This window comes from Tribolium castaneum, chromosome 1 (assembly GCF_031307605.1).
Source record: "Tribolium castaneum strain GA2 chromosome 1, icTriCast1.1, whole genome shotgun sequence".
Taxonomy (NCBI): Eukaryota; Metazoa; Arthropoda; class Insecta; order Coleoptera; family Tenebrionidae; genus Tribolium; species Tribolium castaneum.
The window spans coordinates 1,560,927-1,576,328 of NC_087394.1; the positions used below are offsets into that span (position 1 = coordinate 1,560,927).

The window sequence follows — 15,402 nt, forward strand, 5'->3', positions numbered from 1 at the left end:
GAAAAAATGCTGCTGATGTAATTTTTTTTGGGTGAATACTGAATTATTATCACCAAATTAAACAAAAAATTATAACATTTCCGATTTTTTCGAGCGTTTTATAACGTTTTCAAGAGACAAAACCTAAACTGTAATAAAAATGCGTTACTTTTTCTTTTTTAATTAAACGGAACCGAAAAATTTCTAAACTTGGGCGATTTTTCTTTTTTTTTGAGTGGAGACTATCAAGAAATTTTCAAAATGCGTCAAAAAGTTGCTAAAAATTAGAACTGAATATTTTTTAACAAACTTCTTTTAAAAATAAAAGAAAAAATGCTGTTGATATAATTTTTTTTTGGGTGAATAATGAATTATTATCACCAAATTAAGCAAAAAATTATAACATTTCTGATTTTTTCGAGGGTTTTATGACGTTTTCAAGAGACAAAACCTAAACTGTACTAAAAATGCGTTACTTTTTCATTTTTAATTAAACGTAACTAAAAAATTTCCAACTTGGGCGATTTTTCTTTTTTTTGAGTGGAGACTATCAAGAAATTTTCTAAATGCGTCAAAAAGCCACTAAAAATTACGATTGAATATTTTTAACGAAATTCGTTCAAAAATAAAAGAAAAAATGCTGTTGATGTAATTTTTTTGGGGTAAATACTGAATTATCATCATCAAATTAAGCAAAAAATTATAACATTTCTGATTTTTTCGAGGGTTTTATGACGTTTTCAAGAGACAAAACCCAAACTGTAATAAAAATGCGTTAATTTTTTTTTAATTAAACGTAACTGAAAAATTTCGAAACTTGGACGATTTTTGCTTTTTTTTGAGTGGAGAATATCAAGAAATTTTCAAAATGCGTCAAAATGTCATTAAAAATTACGATAGAATATTTTTGAACGTAATTCGTTCAAAAATAAAAGAAAAAATTGATATAACTTTTTGGGGTAAATACTGAATTATCATCACCAAATTAAACAAAAAATTATAACATTTCCGATTTTTTCGAGCGTTTTATAACGTTTTCAAGAGACAAATCTTAAACTGTAGTAAAAATGCGTTACATTTTCTTTTTTAATTAAACGGAACCGAAAAATTTCTAAACTTGGGCGATTTTTCTTTTTTTTGAGTGGAGACTATCAAGAAATTTTTAAAATGCGTCAAAAAGTCACTAAAAACTACTACTGAATATTTTTGAACGAAATTCGTTCAAAAATAAAAGAAAAAATGCTGTTGATATAATTTTTTTTTGGGTGAATACTGAATTATTATCACCAAATTAATCAAAAAATTATAACATTTCCGATTTTTTCGAGGGTTTTATGACGTTTTCAAGAGACAAAACCCAAACTGTAATAAAAATGCGTTAATTTTTTTTTTAATTAAACGTAACTGAAAAATTTCGAAACTTGGGCGATTTTTGCTTTTTTTTGAGTGGAGAATATCAAGAAATTTTCAAAATGCGTCAAAAAGTCGCTAAAAATTACGATTGAATATTTTTGAACGAAATTCTTTTAAAAATAAAAGAAAAAATGCTGTTGATATAATTTTTTTGGGGTAAATACTGTATTATCATCACCAAATTAAGCAAAAAATTATAACATTTCCGATTTTTTCGAGCGTTTTATGACGTTTTTAAGAGGCAAAACCTAAACTGTAGTAAAAATGCGTTACTTTTTCTTTTTTAATTAAACTGAACCGAAAAATTTCTAAACTTGGGCGATTTTTGCTTTTTTTTGAGCGGAGACTATCAAGAAATTTTCAAAATGCGTCAAAAAGTCGCTAAAAATTACGACTGAATATTTTTGAACGAACTTCTTTTAAAAATAAAAGAAAAAATTCTGCTGATGTATTTTTTTTTGGGTGAATACTGAATTATCATCACCAAAGTAAGCAAAAAATTATAACATTTTCGATTTTTTCGAGCGTTTTATGACGTTTTCAAGAGACAAATCCTAAACTGTAGTAAAAATGCGTTACTTTTTCTTTTTTAATTAAACTGAACCGAAAAATTTCAAAACTTGGGCGATTTTTCTTTTTTTTTGAGTGGAGACTATCAAAAAATTTTCAAAATGCGTCAAAAAGTCACTAAAAATTACGATTGAATATTTTTGAACGAAATTCTTTTAAAAATAAAAGAAAAAATGCTGTTGATATAATTTTTTTGGGGTAAATACTGAATTATCATCACCAAATTAAGCAAAAAATTATAACATTTCCGATTTTTTCGAGGGTTTTATGACGTTTTCAAGAGACAAAACCCAAACTGTAATAAAAATGCGTTAATTTTTTTTTTAATTAAACGTAACTGAAAAATTTCGAAACTTGGGCGATTTTTGCTTTTTTTTGAGTGGAGAATATCAAGAAATTTTCAAAATGCGTCAAAATGTCATTAAAAATTACGATTGAATATTTTTGAACGTAATTCGTTCAAAAATAAAAGAAAAAAAATAAAAGAAATAAAAAATAAAAGAAATTTTCAAAATGCGTCAAAAAGTCGCTAAAAATTACGACTGAATATTTTTCAAAGAAATTCTTTTAAAAATAAAAGATAAAATGCTGTTGATGTAATTTTTTTGGGGTAAATACATCACCAAATTAAGCAAAAAATTATATCATTTCTGATTTTTTCAAGCGTTTTATGACATTTTCAAGAGACAATAAATTTCAATGATTGCTATAAAATTCTAATCTATGGCAAAAAAATCTTTTTTGATTTAGCTAGTTTTTTGTTGAAAATAATCCGAACATCACAAACTTTTCTCGAAATCTATGCTAGTTTAGCCAGAAATGTAAAATGTTGTTGAAAAATCGTCGAGTTAATCAAAAATGAATTTTTTTTGAGAATTTTTCTAACACTTCAAAAGTTTCTAAATCAGATTACAATTGACGTTGTTTTAATCGTTTTAAGTTGTTCTGAATTGTCTTCCAACACTTAGAATTTGTAATCTAGTTCAATTGGACAAAAGTAAGCTGAAACCAGAAAATTTGCTCGAAAACAGGGTTTTTGTGAAATTGTGCTTTCGTTACAATCAACAGAAAAAACATCGAATTGCTTTTTTGAGTACTTTTTTAAATAAAAACAAAGTTTTTTTGGGACCGAAAATTTTTATCGAAATTGACGTTATTTTACACTTTAATGACCAAGGTTTTGTCAGAACAGACCTAAAAATTACAAATGTAAAGTTAATGTTATTTTGTTTATTGTGCTCGATTTATCTCGTTTTTAAGCGAATTTTCGTCAAAAATAAATTCACTTCCGCATGATTCACCTGATCATAATTTGATTTCTTTATTGATTTTACCTGAGATAAATAAACTGAGTCACAAAATTCAACGAAACCTTTCATTGTTTTGTATTATTGTGTAAAGGCCAATAAATAAAAATGGGTTACTTTATCACTTTACCAAGTTTTGTTTATTATTAATAATTATCTATTAATGTCCATAAATAACAACCAAGTACTTAAACCCTTGTCCCCATCCTGAAGTCAGTCGAATTTTAACAAATTTTTTGCCCACACCTCCTGACACAATCTCAGCTTTTGTATCCATCCCATCATAGAATTGATTGAAAGCCCTTACAGCGGAAATCGTCTCATGTCGTCCATAACTTCCCGGAAGGTCATGCGGATATTGAACGAACTTTTCACCCATTGACCACCAATTTCTCGGTTTCATATAAACCTGAATATTTTTTAAACTAAAAAAAAATTGAACAACTAAACTAACCTGTCGAAACAAACGGTGGTCCATGGTACTTATTTTACCAACAATTAAATCTCCATTTGAATTAGTCCCATTTAAAAAATCCACCCCAGTTTTATTCAATCTGGGATTATTCCATCCAGTGTGATTTTTATTTTCCGTTCGATTATTAAGGGTTGCATTGTGTGCAATTTGAACAGTTGAGACGTTAAGGGCTGGTATTAGGATTTGTGCAGGGATGTAGTGTAATTGAGAGTTTGCAAGAAACAATAATGGGGCGAGAAATAACACACACATAAACACTTTCATGGTTTAGTAAAGATTCAAAGTGGGAAAGCACGAGGTGAGAATATAAAGTTACGAGATAAGAAAAACAAATTTGGTTTTTTGACGTTTTATTTACAAGGGTTGTAAATGTGTTCGGCGGAAAGTTTCACCCAAAACATTCTACAGGGTGAGTTTCTTAAAATTAAATATTTTATTAATTTTTTTATTGTAATTATTAGTTTTTTTTTACATATAGTGAAATGTACTTTTAGTAGACTAACCCTGTATAATCTTATCGTAAGTATTAGTGTCCAAAATTTGGACTAAATACTTAAAATGGCATAGGAATTGGAAATACATAATTTTTTCTTCAAGTAAATATTTAATTATTTTTTTTTGTAATTATTAGTTTTTTAGATATAGTGTAATGTACTTTTAGTAGACTAACCCTGTATAAATCTATCGTTTATATAAATCTATTAGTATAAATATAGTATAAATCTATTAGTGTCCAAAAATTTGGACTAAATACTTGAAGCCTTTATTTCGTTTCGAACTGAGTTTAATTTTGACAAATCTTGAACCAACTCCACCTGACAAAATTTTTGCTTTTGAATCCAAACCATCGTAGAATTTGTTATAAATTCTGATTGAATTAATTGTTTCGTAGTTGTGTTTTCCGGTCATATCTTTGGGATATTCGATGATTTTTTCACGTCCTGACCAACTACGTCTAGGCTTGTAATATATCTAGAAATTATAAAAATTAAGAATAATTTTGAGGGCCGGTTTTTTGGGTTTGAGGGCCGTTTTCTGGGTTTGAGGGCCGGTTTGGGTTTGAGGGCCGTTTTGGATTTACCTGATTGAAGAGTAGCCGATCCAAATATCCGATTTGGCCGATTATTACGTCACCACTGAGTGTAGTAAAGTTAAGGGCCGGTGGGCCCCAGTGACTTTGGTTAAAGGCCGGTGGTTTCCACTGGGTGTTATTAAGGGCCGGTGGTTTCCATTGGGTGTGGTTAAGGGCCGGATGCGAAATATTGTACAAAACCGGAATGTAAAACTGTGATTGTGAGCGCACGAAAAGGGCCGTAAGTGCAAATAGAGCGAACAGAATCTTCATTTTTGCACTATAGTTTAATTTAGAAATAACATACAATTGAGAAAATGTCTGTAGTTTCCATTATTTTATATTGTGAGATAAGGAATAAAAGTAAATTTGTTTTGTGCAAAATAACGCGAACGTCATAAAGGGGGTTTACATTGTTAGTCATTGTTTTATTATTGCATGATTTATTATAATTTTCTAGAATTTTGCGTTTGTGTTATGTTATTAAAAAAATAATAAGGAGAATGAGATGGAAAAATTTTAAATAAAATAAAACAGGAGGAAGAATTTAACGATTTGTTAGTTCTGAATTAAAAAAAAAAAAACAAAAAAAAAGAAACAAAAATAATGAAAATATAAGAAATATAGTATAAGGATTTTAGCAAATAGTAATTACTAAAGAAAAGAAATTAAAAAAGGATAACAAGTGATGAAGTAAAAATATAAAAAACAAAATAAAAACTGAAAAAGGAATTTATAGAATGTAGACATGTTAAAACGCTTTATTTATAATTTAATTCATTTCAAAAATTAAAGGTAGAAAAAACTTATAGTACTTACGAGGAAAAATATTTAAAGATTTAAGCAATAAATTCAGAAGATTAGAACTAAATCGAAAATTATTTAAAAAATGATAACAAATGATGAAATAAAAATAAAAAGCAAAATAAGAAACAAAAATAATGAAAATATAAGAAATATTGTATAAAGATTTAAGCAAATAATAACTACTAAAGAGAAGAAATTAAAATAGGATAACAAATGGTGAAATAAAACTATAAAAAGCATAATAAAAAATATATTTAAGCAAATACAAAAGTAAATAGAATCCAAGGATAATTAAACAGCAGATAGAATTTAAGGATTTGTCTGTTCTGGATTAAAAAAGCAAAAAAAGAAACAAAAGTAATGAAAATATAAGAAATATTGTATAAAGATTTAAGCAAATAATAATTACTATAGAGAAGAAATTAAAAAAGGATAACAAATGGTGAAATAAAAATATAAAAAGTATAATAAAAAATATATTTAAGCAAATACAAAAGTAAATAGAATCCAAGGATAATTAAACAGCAGAAAGAATTAAGAATTTTTCTGTTCTGGATTAGAAAAGCAAAAAAAAGAAATAAAAATAATGAAAGTATAAGAAATATTGTATAAAGATTTAAGCAAATAATAATTACTAAAGAGAAGAAATTAAAAAAGGATAACAAATGGTGAAATAAAAATATAAAAAGCATAATAAAAAAATATATTTGAGCAAATACAAAAGTAAATAGAATCCAAGGATAATTACACCGCAGAAAGAATTTAAGGATTTTTCTGTTCTGGATTAAAAAAGCAAAAAAAGAAACAAAAATAATGAAAATATAAGAAATATTGTATAAAGATTTAAGCACATAATAATTACCTACTAAAGAGAAGAAATTAAAAATGGCTAGCAAATGGTGAAATAAAAATATAAAAAGCAAAGTAAAATATATATTTAAGCAACTACTAAAGTAATTAGAATGAGGATATCTTTAGAGAAAAAGTACACTTTATTTCGACAAACTTATGTAAAAATAAAATGTAAAAAACGAGACACATTAATTCCATAAACAAAACAGCCAAAAAAGATTTTTCCAGCAAAAATTCTAATTGGTCAAACTTCAGTAATTCGTAACACATCAATCACGTCCCACACGTCCCGCCTTCGTAAAACTAGACCACTTAACTGTGCCTTCAAACTGCCTAATTTTAAAATGCGAAACATTTCCTCTATTAACGCCCACTTTTCCCTCCCTTTTTCGATTTTCCTAAATCTGGTCACGTTTACAAAACCAATCCATTAAATTTCCTTCGATGTACAACAGCTGGTGGGCGCGTCGTTCCAGTAACCTTGACTCTTCCGGATCGCGTGCGTTTCCGGTCGATTCCGGTGCGTTGCACCCGGAGCGCCTATGCGTTCGATCCAATCGATTAAACTTTTTGTGTTGAAACTTTATGAAAATGCAAAGAAATCGGGAATAAAGGTCGGACTCCTTCGTAATCGGTTTTTGCACCGATTACGCCGGAACTAGAAAAATCGCTCGTTGTGGTGGTGTTTTGTAATTAAATAAATAAAACAAATGCTTGTGGAGATAAGACGTGTCCTAATTCACAATTTGGTATAAATCAGATAATCTATGCACCTAGTACTTAAACCGATCTAAATTGAATTTTAAAGGTTTCGTAATTAAAAATCAATGCCGGTTATATTATGCATCAAAAAAACACTTCACTTGGCGACGTTCCAAGTCGGTGTCTTTGACACATGTGGAAATTTAATTTTGATTCTCACAATTCTCGAAATGAGAAGAAATTATTTTCACATAGGTCACCGTTTGTTTGACTCTCACCGCGAAGAAAATTGCAATTTTCCCGACCGTGTGTGAGAAAAAAAAAATCAATGAAATTTCTCTCGAGTCTTGGCATCCTTTAAGTAGGTAATCAGGCTGTCAAGTTAAATTACGATCAAACTCGGTCATTTTATTGTTGTTTCACCTTCGAAACCAACACTGCGTGAAAATGGCAACACTGGTTCCCAATTTTTTTCTTTTTCTTTTTTTTTTTCGTTAGCTCACAATCGCAGTTTTATATACAATATTTTGCATCCGGCCCTTAATTCACAACTGGTGGAAAGCACCGGCCCTTAAAACTACACCCAGTGGTGACGTTATAATCAACTAAATTGGATATCTGGATGGGTTGCTCTTCAATCAAGTAAGCCCTAAACGACTCTCAAACCCAAAACGGCCCTCAAACCCAAAACGGCCCTCAAACTCAAAACGGCCCTCAAACTCAAAACGACTCTCAAACCCAAAACGGCCCTCAAACGCAAAACGGCCCTCAAACTCAGAACGGCCCTTAAAAAATTTCTAAATACAGCGTGGTTTTAAAGTACTGTACAATCTCTCGGGTGCTGTTGTTTGAGCCTTTTTTCACGAGTTACAGCTCTTTGAAGTTAAATTTTTAAGTTAAGTTTTTGGTGCTTTAGATAACATTTTTTTGATTTTTTTTGACAATTAATGTCTTATGATATACAAAACAATTAAAAAACCTACAAATTCGACAATAAATTAAATTCGACATTATAGGAAACAAAAGAGCAACAATCGATATCGTTGTTAAGGGAAACAAATTAAAAAATATATTAAAAGTAAAATGTTTGGAAATAATTTGATTTAATTGTTGTGCTTAACTGAAGGTCTTTTGTCACCATACGAGAGTTTGTTCGTCACTTTTGAATCACTCTGTATAATTTTCTCAATTTTATTTTTTATTTTTATTTTTAATTTTTTTATTTTTTGTATTTATTTTAATAATTTGGTTAAATTTTTTTTGTTCACTTTTTTAATTTTATTTATATTTTGCTTTTTTTGACAGAAAGATTTATAAATTTTTTTCTCTTTCTCTATTATTTATGTTATTTTTTTTTTAAATTGCTTTTAGTTTTTTGCACAAAACTGTGTTCAAATGGCCAGTTTGAGGAAAATAAATAAATGCATCATTTTTTATTTAATTTTTTTCGTTTTCTAAGCTAAGTAAAAGGAATTTAAATTCAATTTTTTATGTTTTCTTCAATAATTTTTTTCTTCTATTTATTTTTCAGTACAGCACATTTTTATGAGAGTATTTTTTATTTTTATTTTATTTCTCTTTTTTGTCTTCATGCTTTCTCTCTTTATATTTTTATATTTTATATAGATATTTTTTCCCAGAAATTAAAAAATTATTAAAAAATTCCTCACTTGACTCGCTTCGTTCGACTTTAACAACTATTTGACTTTTTTTGACAATTAATGTTTTATGATATACAAAGATATACAAAACAATTAATAAATTTGCAAATTTTATATTATTCGACATCATAGTAAGTAAACAAAAGAGCAACATTCGATACTGTTGCTAAGGAAAACAAATTAAAAAATATATTAAAATTAAAATGTTTGACAATAATTTGACTTAATTGTTGTGCTTAACTAAAAGTCTTTTGTCACCATACGAGAGTTTGTTCGTCACTTTTGAGTCACCCTGTATAATTTTCTCAATTTTATTTTTTATTTTCATTTTTAATTTTTTTATTTTTTGTATTTATTTTAATAATTATTTGGTTAAATTTTTTTTATCCACTTTTTTAATTTTATTTATATTTTCCTTTTTTTGACAGAAAGATTCATAAATTTTTTCCTCTTTCTCTATTATTTATGTTAATTTTTGATTAAAATTGCTTTTAGTTTTTTGCACAAAACTGTGTTCAAATGGCCAGTTTGAGGAAAATAAATAAATGCATCATTTTTTATTTAATTTTTTTTCGTTTTCTAAGCTAAGTAAAAGAATTTAAATTTAATTTTTTATGTTTTCTTCAATAATTTTTTTCTTCTATTTATTTTTCAGTACAGCACATTTTTATGAGAGTATTTTTTATTTTTATTTTTTTTTTCTCTTTTTTGTCTTCATGCTTTCTCTCTTTATATTTTTATATTTTATATAGATATTTTTTCCCAGAAATTAAAAAATTATTAAAAAATTCCTCACTTGACTCGCTTCGTTCGACTTTAAACTCAACTATTTGACTTTTTTTGACAATTAATGTTTTATGATATACAAAGATATACAAAACAATTAAAAAATTTGCAAATTTTATATTATTCGACATCATAGTAAGTAAACAAAAGAGCAACATTCGATACTGTTGCTAAGGAAAACAAATTAAAAAATATATTAAAATTAAAATGTTTGACAATAATTTGACTTAATTGTTGTGCTTAACTGAACGTCTTTTGTCACCAAACGAGAGTTTGTTCGTCACTTTGGAATCACCCTGTATTCTCAATTTAATTTTTTGTTTTCATTTTTTATTTTTTGTATTTTTTTCAATAATTATTTAATTAAATTTTTTTTCATCATTTTTAGCTCACTTTTTTAATTATTTTATATTTTGCTTTTTTTGACAGAGATTCATAAGTTCTTTCTTTGTGTCTATTGTTATTTTGTTTGGTCAAATCCGTGTTCAAACGGCCAGAATGGATCATTTTAAAGATAGATTTTTTTATTTAATTTTCTTCGTTTTCTAAGCTAAGTAAAAGGAATTTAAATCCAATTTTTTATGTTTTCTTCAATAATTTTTTCTTATATTTATTTTTCAGTACAGCAGAGTTTTATGAGAGTATTTTTTATTTTAATTTTTTTCTTTTTTAATTTTTTTATAGTTTAAGATATTTTTTCTCAAAAATAAATTTTGTTTATCTGTTTGTTTCAAAATTATTAAAAAATACCTCACTTGACTCGTTTCGAGACATTTTCAAAACGCTCAAAATTGTTGCAATACGTTTTTTCTATTGTCTATTAATTTTAAATTTATTTGATAGATTATCATTACTATAAGATTATCTAGCGTCCTTAATATAGGCACCTTTAATTAAAAAACAAGAGAAAGTAATTCAGTGCGAATTTTTGCGAAATTTTAAGATTTTTTTTGGCTTTGGCAATCGAAAAGCTTTTTGTTTTTAATCTGTTTACTGAATCGTTTTTCGTCACTTTGTTATTAATTTGTACTGACCTGACCTGACCCCAATACGCTGTTTTTTTACTGTTTTTTGTTACATTTTTTTGTATGTTTTTTATTACAGTTTCGAAATCGTCCCTAAATAAGGCAACAAAGAGAAATAAATAATCATCGATAAGATCGCGATTATGATAAAAATCGTATAAAATCGTTCGACGCAACCAAACATTTGATTAATTTTACTCTCGTTTCATATAAAATCAACTGTGTTGTGTGTCGGTTTATTGGCATTAGTACGTGAATTGGTGAGTTATTTATAACTCCAAGTTCGTAATCGATACACTTTGAAAAAGACACAGTGTTTGTCAAAGCAACGATTCAAAGCAAGCAATCAATTCGATTCAATTAGATTGTTCTAGTTTTCGTTTTTACGCGATAAAACAAACGGTTTCACATTGCCTATGGCTAGGTCAGTTTCTTTACCGATTCGATCAACGAGAACGTGACGTAAATCGAGGGAAGTTTTACGAATTGATCGCGATTGAGGACTGAATTTGTGATTTATTTGTGTAATTCGAGCTTCTGTGCCTTAAAGTGATATAAAGTGATAGTTTTTTTTTATCTAATTTTGAGTTAAATTAAAATTGAAACTGATTGAGGCCGAAAATAAAGTTATTTTTATCTATTTCAAGTGTTTGAACTCGTTTATGTGCGAAAAATAAATTTATTGCCAATAAGTGACCTATTTAGTTTGAAAATGAAATGTCTTAAATGTGCCTTGTCTGACCACATTTTTTTGCTATTTATTTAGATCCACACAAAAAGTCACCACAAATAGTCGAGAAATTATACAAGGTGAGTCTGTTAAAAGTATTTTTTCCTGTAGCTTACACAGAAATCAGTGTTTGATGTTACATAATTTAATTCTTTCTTTGTGTGATTTTTTTACTTTTATTTATTTTGTATTAAGCGAAAACTGACTTTTGGCGAAAAACTAGTTAATTTCACGATCTCTTGCTAAAACTATGTCCAAATATCATATACATATTCGTAAAAAAGAAAATGTAAAAAATTATGAATGAATGAATTTTTTGAATGTTTTAATTTTTGTTTTATCTAAGCACATTTTTTTTCTAGCATTTCTAACAATGCTAACACAAAAATAATTAATATTTTTTTTTCAAATTTATTGTGTCCACAAAAATATATACAAAAAATAAACACAACGAAACAAATATTACTTTTGTGTGATACTTTTTGTTACTTTTGACTTTCGAGAGCTTATTAAGTATAAATATTTTTAAACAAAAGTAAAGGAAATAAAGTATGGCCAGTGAAAAATGTTTAAAAATAGAAGAAGAAAAGATAAATAAGTATACTTATAAAGGAAACTTTAAAATCGTTCAAATTTTTTTTCGATTTTTTTGGTTAAATTTGTATCACTTGGTTTCACTCTTTAGAAATAATAAAATCGCGATTAATTAATACTTTTATTTTGAATTTTGTTGATGCTAAAATTTTAGAAGTAGAAAAATTTTCAAAAAAGTGACAAAAATATAAAGAACTTAAACTCTGTGTAATTGTTAGTTTTTGGAAAATACTTTTAGCAGACTCACTCTGTACTATATTTAAATAATGTTTATATTTATATAAAATATAAAAAATAACACTGCAAAGGGTTTTATTTTATTTTCAATTCCAACACCTGTTTAAAGAAATATAAAAATGAAATAACGTGGCAGAAAAATGAAAGGAAAAATATGGAGAAGTTAATGATAAATGTGCTATATTCAGTGAAAAGTATTTAAATAAATAATTATAAAAGAAAAAATAAAAATAAAATAAATAAGTAAATAAAATTAAAAGTATTAAAATAAAAATAAATTTATTTTAACATAGAAAATAGTCGTATAAATGAAAACGAAGTGTAGCGAATGAAGAATGTTGAGAAAAAGTTAAAAAGAAAAGAAAAGATAAACAATAATACCTATTTATAAACAAAGTTTAGAATCATTTGATGTTTTTTTGATTTTTTTCGAATAATTCTTAAAGTTTGTCACTTCGTACCGATACAGCGTGTCCCAGCGATTTGAAAAAGTTTATTAGCAAAAATTGGACTAGAAAAAACACAAGAAAAAGAAAATTCTGAGTAGTTTTTGTGATATAGTAAAAAATACTTGTAACAAATTCACTCTGTAGATTATTTAAATAATTTCTAAACATAAAACAATAACACTTCAAAGTGTATTATATTAACTTTTAAATCCAACACCGGTTTAAAGAAATATAAAAATGAAATAACGTGGCAGAAAAATTAAAGGAAAAAAATGGAGAAGTCAATGAAAAATGTGCTATATTAAATGAAAAGTATGTAATTAATTAATTATAAAAGAAAAAATAAAAATAAAATAAATAAGTAAATAAAATGAGAAAAGTACTAAAATAAAAATAAATTTATTTTAACATAGAAAATAGTCGTATAAATGAAAACGAAGTGTAGCGAGTGAAGAATGTTGAGAAAAAGTTAAAAAGAAAAGAAAAGATAAACAATAATACCTATTTATAAACAAAGTTTAGAATCATTTGATGTTTTTTTGATTTTTTTCGAATAATTTTTAAAGTTTGTCACTTCGTACCGATACAGGGTGTCCCAGCGATTTGAAAAAGTTTATTAGCAAAAATTGGACTAGAAAAAACACAAGAAAAAGAAAATTCTGAGTAGTTTTTGTGATATAGTAAAAAATACTTGTAACAGATTCACTCTGTAGATTATTTAAATAATTACTAAACATAAAACAATAACACTTTAAAGTGTATTATATTAACTTTTAAATCCAACACCTGTTTAAAGAAATATAAAAATGAAATAACATGGCAGAAAAATTAAAGGAAAAAAATGGAGAAGTCACTGAAAAATGTGCTATATTAAATGAAAAGTATGTAATTAATTAATTATAAAAGAAAAAATAAAAATAAAATAAATAAGTAAATAAAATGAGAAAAGTACTAAAATAAAAATAAATTTATTTTAACATAGAAAATAGCGTATAAGTGAAAACGAAGTGTAGCGAAACAATAATACCTACTTATAAAGAAAAGTTCAGAATCATTTGATATTTTTTTGAATAATTCTTAAAGTTTGTCACTTCGTACAGATACAGGGTGTCCCAGCGATTTGAAAAAGTTTATTAGCAAAAATTGGACTAGAAAAAACACAAGAAAAAGAAAATTCTGAGTAGTTTTTGTGATATAGTAAAAAATACTTGTAACAGATTCACTCTGTAGATTATTTAAATAATTTCTAAGCATAAAACAATAACACTTCAAAGTGTATTATATTAACTTTTAAATCCAACACCGGTTTAAAGAAATATAAAAATGAAATAACGTGGCAGAAAAATTAAAGGAAAAAAATGGAGAAGTCAATGAAAAATGTGCTATATTAAATGAAAAGTATGTAATTAATTAATTATAAAAGAAAAAATAAAAATAAAATAAATAAGTAAATAAAATGAGAAAAGTACTAAAATAAAAATAAATTTATTTTAACATAGAAAATAGCGTATAAGTGAAAACGAAGTGTAGCGAAACAATAATACCTACTTATAAAGAAAAGTTCAGAATCATTTGATATTTTTTTGAATAATTCTTAAAGTTTGTCACTTCGTACAGATACAGGGTGTCCCAGCGATTTGAAAAAGTTTATTAGCAAAAATTGGACTAGAAAAAACACAAGAAAAAGAAAATTCTGAGTAGTTTTTGTGATATAGTAAAAAATACTTGTAACAGATTCACTCTGTAGATTATTTAAATAATTACTAAACATAAAACAATAACACTTTAAAGTGTATTATATTAACTTTTAAATCCAACACCTGTTTAAAGAAATATAAAAATGAAATAACATGGCAGAAAAATTAAAGGAAAAAAATGGAGAAGTCACTGAAAAATGTGCTATATTAAATGAAAAGTATGTAATTAATTAATAATAAAAGAAAAAATAACAATAAAATAAATAAGTAAATAAAATGAGAAAAGTACTAAAATAAAAATAAATTTATTTTAACATAGAAAATAGTCGTATAAATGAAAACGAAGTGTAGCGAATGAAGAATGTTGAGAAAAAGTTAAAAAGAAAAGAAAAGATAAACAATAATACCTATTTATAAACAAAGTTTAGAATCATTTGATGTTTTTTTGATTTTTTTCGAATAATTGTTAAAGTTTGTCACTTCGTACCGATACAGGGTGTCCCAGCGATTTGAAAAAGTTTATTAGCAAAAATTGGACTAGAAAAAACACAAGAAAAAGAAAATTCTGAGTAGTTTTTGTGATATAGTAAAAAATACTTGTAACAGATTCACTCTGTAGATTATTTAAATAATTTCTAAGCATAAAACAATAACACTTCAAAGTGTATTATATTAACTTTTAAATCCAACACCGGTTTAAAGAAATATAAAAATGAAATAACGTGGCAGAAAAATTAAAGGAAAAAAATGGAGAAGTCAATGAAAAATGTGCTATATTAAATGAAAAGTATGTAATTAATTAATTATAAAAGAAAAAATAAAAATAAAATAAATAAGTAAATAAAATGAGAAAAGTACTAAAATAAAAATAAATTTATTTTAACATAGAAAATAGCGTATAAGTGAAAACGAAGTGTAGCGAAACAATAATACCTACTTATAAAGAAAAGTTCAGAATCATTTGATATTTTTTTGAATAATTCTTAAAGTTTGTCACTTCGTACAGATACAGGGTGTCCCAGCGATTTGAAAAAGTTTATTAGCAA

At 26.1% G+C, this 15,402-nt stretch overlaps 1 protein-coding gene across 12 annotated transcripts in view; it reads left to right on the forward strand.

Moving 5' to 3' along the window:
- The window catches only part of Mical (Molecule interacting with CasL), a 90,713-nt gene that overhangs the window by 13,776 nt on the left and 61,535 nt on the right, over positions 1 to 15,402 (forward strand). Inside the window, exon 1 of one of the 12 annotated variants that reach the window (XM_064359815.1) lies at positions 10,785 to 10,909. The exons of 10 other annotated variants lie outside the window; for them this stretch is intronic. The gene's annotated coding sequence lies outside the window, so the exon portion shown is untranslated. Of the gene's footprint in view, positions 1 to 10,784; positions 10,910 to 11,440; positions 11,460 to 15,402 lie in introns of those variants that run through there. One more of the 12 variants, XM_064359817.1, reaches the window with a different exon arrangement.